The sequence below is a fragment of the Lathyrus oleraceus genome, chromosome 3 (assembly GCF_024323335.1).
Source record: "Lathyrus oleraceus cultivar Zhongwan6 chromosome 3, CAAS_Psat_ZW6_1.0, whole genome shotgun sequence".
Classification (NCBI taxonomy): Eukaryota; Viridiplantae; Streptophyta; class Magnoliopsida; order Fabales; family Fabaceae; genus Lathyrus; species Lathyrus oleraceus.
Genome location: NC_066581.1, coordinates 119,574,945 through 119,581,655, shown reverse-complemented (window position 1 = coordinate 119,581,655; position 6,711 = coordinate 119,574,945). Strand labels below are relative to the sequence as shown.

Here is a 6,711-nt window from a genome sequence, read left to right as displayed (position 1 = left end):
AAAAATTGAGTTTGAATCTCACTATTTTGAGATTCAAAACTCCTTGGATCCAAAGCCTTTGGTTGATTATAGTCTACTTCTGTAAGCTTACTGAGGGAGATCAAGCACGAATCAAAGCAAAAGCAAGCAAATTCTGACCTCCATTGAAGCTATTTTCCAGAAATTTTCATCTCTTCGATTCTCACTCAATTCTCCATAATTCTATTGGTTCTTTGGTTGTCTGAAGTCCTACCAATGTAGGCAAGAAGATTGAGTTGCTTTGAGGTTAAATCGAAGCAACTCAGATCATACACCTCAAATTTCAACTCCATGTATCTCTCAATATACTTGGAGTTAGGATAAATTGAGGTAAGATTCACGCTCAGTGCCATTTTTACTTTAAAATCATGTCCTTCTTTTTTATTTTAGTCATGGTTATGATTGGACCAGTCTGGCGAGGCTCCCCTGAGAAGGTGACCAGAGGTTTGCTCCGGTGGTGAGTTGGCTAGGTCCAGAGCCACATGATCTTTTCAAATTATTTTAATCACGAGCATTGGTTTTGATTACCACTTATGTGTCGTGCTGACTCAACTCCATCATGGAACGCGCGTTTACAGCCACTTGATCTGCCACCTCAATTAATGAGGGAGATCAATTTGTCCACGTTTTTTCTGATTACTTAATTTTCATTTTATTTGTGGTATTTTCATTAATTCATATTAATTTTAATATTGATCCAAAAAGTATGAGAGTTTCACCAAAAAAATTTAAATAAATTCCTTTTTCATTTTCTGAATTAAAATTATTTTTTGGATCACTATTAATATTTTTCTTGATTTAATTGATTTTGTGAATATTTTTAATTGTTTAAAAATAGTTTTAAGTTTCCAAAAATGATGAAATTTTTTCTCCAAGGTCCTTTGGCCTTGTTTAACCTATGATAAATCTCATGGCCATTTCTTTGGTGTTTTGATGAGGTTTTAGGAAATTGACCAACCATAATTTAATTTAATGCATATTTTAATTATTTTTAATTGAATAATTGCCAAATAAATTGTGTAGATCCATTTTAATTGACTTCTTGAGTTTGACTTGTGTTGTTTGGGCCTTGGTCAAGGTTGATTTGACTTTGTTAAGTTAAGATCATTGGATTTAATGGATTGATGAAATGTATATTTCATCTCCCAAAATGAATGAATGATCTTAATTTGATGAAAGTCCTCCTTTGACCAATTTGTTATGATTTCATTCCCCCCTCTTCATCTCATTCCCATTATTATTTCATTCATGTCATGATCCTATGATATATCAATATCCTAAGGTTAGTTGATTGCAAAAATCAACATGAGTATAGATGAGATTAGGTCCACTCTTTTGCATATTCTTTTTGTGTGTGGTATGTCTCATGAGCATAGTCCATCATACTATGTCTCTAACATGCATTAACACCAAAATTATATTGCCCGGTCTCAAAATAGTTGTGACTTTTACATAAGTCCAATTACGATTGCTTAACATAGTGCTAAATTTGTGACACAAAAAGGCATAACGTTCTAGTAAGTGAGATTGTTAGTCTCCCCACTTTCATAGTAATTTGATACTATTGGACTTAGAAATTAGGCAACACTCTATATGCAAAGGACTTGGCCAATGCCAACTTTCATGAAACCAATTGCTTGTAAAGTGAGCATTCATCTGATACAATATGGGAGATCCATTTAAGTTCATCTGCATCATGATCATATTTGAAGTTGTTACTTTGAACTTGTGTCTAATGCCATCTTTGAAGTCATCTGATACATGGGAATTTGGAAGAAGATCATGGAGTTGCTAAGCTTGGATGTGGCTATATTTATTTGATGCTTTTCTCTTCATCTTGCTATTTGTGTATTGGTATTGCTTGATTCTAAAGTCCAAGAGAAATTTGGGTTTCTATATGACATTCTTGTCTTTTGGATTGCAGCTCATTGGTCAGATCTTTTCAAATCATAACTTTTAAATTTTTGCTTAGGATTAGTCTCTTCATCTCTTCCCCACTTCTTTAATTTCAAAAATCCCTCCCTCCTTTTAAAAATATTCCTTGTTTGTGATTTCTAAACTTGAACCATATTGCAAATTAGAAACCTTGGCCTTATGCCGTTGCATTTTCAAACTTATTTTCTTAATCAAACTTGTAAACAAACCTAACTATACTTGACTTAAAATTTCAAAAGCTAAAAAGAACTAACACTCATTCAAACCTTTTTATGCCTTTTGTTCCTTTGTTAAACTTAAAGTTTTGTTAAAAGCAATGCACTCACTTTGAAATTGTTACCACGAACTACGAGGTTTTGATCCTACATTTTTAGGTTGGCATGTAGGCACAAGTACGAAGGTCTTGTCAAACACAAAAATATAATTAATGAATTTTTTTCTCATCCCCCCATTCTATTTGTTTGCAAACATCATTTGCACAAAAATACATATGCACACAAGAAAGGGCTCCCTAGGAGTACCTAGGACACTTTGTATCTCTTTCAATTTTGTCAATTTTGTCACAAACTTGACCTCATTTGGATTTGACATGAAGGAGTTATGCATTTTAGAAGTTGAGGAAAATGACTTGTTCAATGGTAATGGTCCAAAGTGACCTATAATGTTTCCTCTTGGCACATGCATTTGCAAGTTGAATTTGAATTTCCTCCTAACATAAAAGTTGAAGTAGACATCTTGAATTTGATCATGGAATTTGAATGGCTTTCATCTCATAAAAGTTGAGCAAGTTATGGTCTTGGGAAGTTGACCCCCAAACTAGGGTTTAGACAACATGACCTATAATCTTTCACCATAAAAAATGACTTTCCAAGCAAAATTAGCTCTTGAGTTCAACATGAAAGTTGTTTGGAATGTCATTTTGAGTAACATTTTTGTTCGAATCATTTTCACATGAGAACAATTGTAGGAGATAGGGTCTAGGGAACCCATGTTTTGACCAGTTGACTTTCTCTGGTCAACCACCATGAACCAACTTGCTAGGTTGATATTCTCTTGACTTTTGGGAGTCATGGAGGATCATATATGTGTATGATGATGTAATATGAAGTATCCTTTGAAATATTTGATCAAATATTAAATAAACTTGTTGAAGAAGTCACACAAGATACCTAGATGAATTAGGGTTTCCAAGGCAAACAAACTTCAAACTCCTGATGAATTCTTGATCAAAATGACATGTGAAGATCACGGGGTTCCATATATGATATCTAGAGTACATGTGAACCATTTCTTGATTGAACACCTTGCATTGAGGGTCTCAAACCCTATATATGAGCTGGATGGAACACAGGTGAGCATACACACTTCCTACAAAAGCAACAAACTATACATTGACATATTTTTGGTATTTTAGTTAGTAAATAATGAAAAACAAAGTATGATACAATCAAATGTGTCGGTGATCTCTCCCAATGCAAACCCAATGAATGAGGGGTAAGGAGGATGCCATAGTGTGATCCCAAATCTAATGCATATGATGAGATAGCATGAGGGATCTTAGGGTCAAAATTGGGGTCTTACAACTGCCCCTATTTAAGGAAATTCTAACTGAGGATGTGAAGGTTAAAATCTTCGTATCAACTGAGTATAATGGACTTAAATAACAACAGTAGAGATAAATTTTGGTCCCTAAGAGACCTCATGATGTGTATGATATGATGTGTATGATATGGATTTTTTTTCATTTTTTCATTTTTTATTTGGCACGTGGCCTAAAGTTCATTTGCATACATTCATGACCAAAGGCAACCGTCCATTCCCAAATCCATATTTTTTGATAAACAATGGTCATTATCTAGGCTTTTTCATCATGGTGTTTTTTGATTATAAAATGGATTCTAATTATTTGAATTTTTAATTTTCAATTTGATTTTAATTTCAAAATTAAGTCTAATTCCAAATTTCAATTTAATCTTAATTGTTTTTTTTTACTAATGATTCAAATTCTAATTGATTTTAATTTTCAAATAAATGTTAGAATTGATATCAAAGTAATTTTAACAAATTATAGATTAATTTGATTTTAATTAGTTTTATTGGTTTTTTTTATTTAAATTGACATTTAGATTAGTCTTGGATCATTTCTAAAATCCATATCCATTTCCATAAACCAAATTCATTTCCAATACATTGCATATCCATTTCCATAAACCAAATTCATTTCCAATACATTGCATATCCATTTCCATTTCCAAATTCATTTCTAAAATCCATATCCATTTTATAACCAAACACCCATTTCATAAACTAAGGTCTCACCATTCTTATTACATTTTACAAACACTTCAACCAAGTTCAAATTACAATCACAAATTCATTATATTTCAAAATTGCATACCATTTAACCAAATTCAAATCAAATCAAGGTTCAACCAAATTTTCATCCATTCATTAATACCATACATTCATTTACTAATCATGCTAGCCAATCTAAACCAATTCTAGAAACCACACATTTCCAGACATACTTAATTGCCCATGACAACAAGCATTCATAGCAAGCCAAATTCCAAAGCACTCACAAGCATATAACCATACATTATCATGTAGCAGACCACACTTTTTTTCATTACAAATCACGATTACAAGCAAAGCATCATCGCTAACAACCCTATCATAACTCACAGCCAAAACTAACAATTTAACATTCAAGCATAACAATGCATCACATCCATATCCTAGAACACTAGCTAGCAGCAGCTGAACCAACAATTCATTACAGTTCATATCATATGGGAACACCTAGTCAGCTAGTCAGCTACATGTATTGTTCTAAATCTAGCTCTTTACTTCAAGATAAGAGTTTGCTTCAGATTTGAATACGTTCTCCGCCATGTCCATGATTTACAACTCGAGCCACAACCTGAATCCGCCCTTACTATTTCGTTGGTTAACTTCCATACAAAACTGAAAACTCCATAGCAGCCTTTAAATTTCCAAGGCAAATGTTTAACCTGCACGGTATGATCAAAATCAATTGAAATCAAGAAAACCAATCATCAACCAAAAACCACAAATTGATAACCATTCAAGAGATTGAAAATGTTCTTCACAGGATTCCAATTCATCACAGAATCATACCTGCAATCAAATCAGCGCATGTTTTAGGGTGTGATTTGAGGATTGTGAGTGATGCAAATATGTTTTACGTTGAAACTATTTTGAAGCATTTGGGAATAATCGAATGCTTCACAGAGATTAACACTAATCCAGGTTATGTTAATCAACAAGAAAGGGTTAGAATTTCGCCTTATCATGACTTCAACAAGAAAATCACATCGTTGTGCTAATCCATGCCCTCCAAACATGTGCAAGGGTTTAATCATTGATAGAATTCAAAACACAGTTAGTGAATTGGATAACAAAAGGTTCATCTACCTTGGTGATGGTACTGGTGATTACTGTCCTAGCTTGAGGATTAGAGAAAGAGACTTTGTGATGCCAAGGAAGAATTATCCAGTTTGGGATTTGATATGCAAAGATCCTTCACTTGTTAAGGCTCAAATCCATGGTTGGTGTGATGGTGAAGAGCTTGAACTAGTTTTGATGAAGTTGATCAACAAAATAATGATTGAAGACTCCAAGTTTTCTGGTCAACAAGACAAAGAACAAAGAGTTACAAGCTTTTGCAATAAACATCAGAGCTACAATGCTACAAACCAAAACCAGAATGATGAGTGTATCCTACAAGGTCATTATGATACATCAAATTGCAGAAGTCAAACCGTGCTGGATGCAGTAAAACCAAAGCAATGTGAAAAACAAAAGCTCCTCATGTTTCCACCGAATTCACTGCAGTAAAACATAAAGCAATTAGCCAAAGTAGTAAATTCAGAAAAATACCCGAAATGGAATTGAGGCAAAGTAGAGTAAGAAAGTGCGTAGATAGTATTACCGTACCAAGAACAAGCATCAAACAGGACAATCTGAATCTGAGCATCCCGAAAGGAGTTCGTAGAGACGCCCTTCTGGATCATCAAAGACCAAATTGAAACCCTAATTGCAGGATATAAAAGGAGAGAGGTGAGGACGGCAAGGAGGCGGACGAAAATCAGAGAAAAAAACCCTAAATCTCAAAATCAAAAAAACCTGGATTTGAAGAGGCGAAGGAGGAAGATTTAAGCATCACCGGAGCCGTCGTCACCGCCGAAGGTGAGATTTTCACTCGATTCTCTCTTTGAAACCATATATTTGTGCTTTTCTTGGGTAGTGTCGTGAGGCTAATGTGAGAGACGGCTGAGAGATGAGGAGCGAAAGAGAGACGTGTTTGAGTGAGCCTGATAGATGAGGAGCGAAAGAGAGAATCTGAGAGGTAATGAGCGATTGAGGGACGGAGAGAGCGAAGGTTAAGGATGAGCGATTTGAGTGAGCGGGAGTGAAGGAGAGACGCGATGAGAGTTTGAGAGAGAAAGAACTCTGTCTTCGTGAGGAAGACAAACGAAGTCTGGATTTCGTGCCCCCCAATTCATTTTCTTTTTATTTTTTTTAAGAGCATTTAAAATCCTTTTTAATTTTTTAATGACCGTTTAGTTCCTCTTTTGCAACCTTTTCATTAATTACTATATGCTGGAGTTAATGGCATTAACGTGTGGTTATCTCAACCCAACAGCCAGGCGGCTAGGGTTGTGTTTTATATTCCTCCATCATTTAATTAAGTGGTCCATTAACAGTAGCCCATTTCATTTTAATTAATTTGTT

The 6,711-nt window shown here is 34.5% G+C and overlaps 1 pseudogene; it reads left to right on the top strand.

Moving 5' to 3' along the window:
- Nucleotides 1-4,745: 4,745 nt before the first annotated feature.
- Nucleotides 4,746-5,814, top strand: LOC127129985 (inorganic pyrophosphatase 1-like; annotated as a pseudogene).
- Nucleotides 5,815-6,711: the final 897 nt, after the last annotated feature.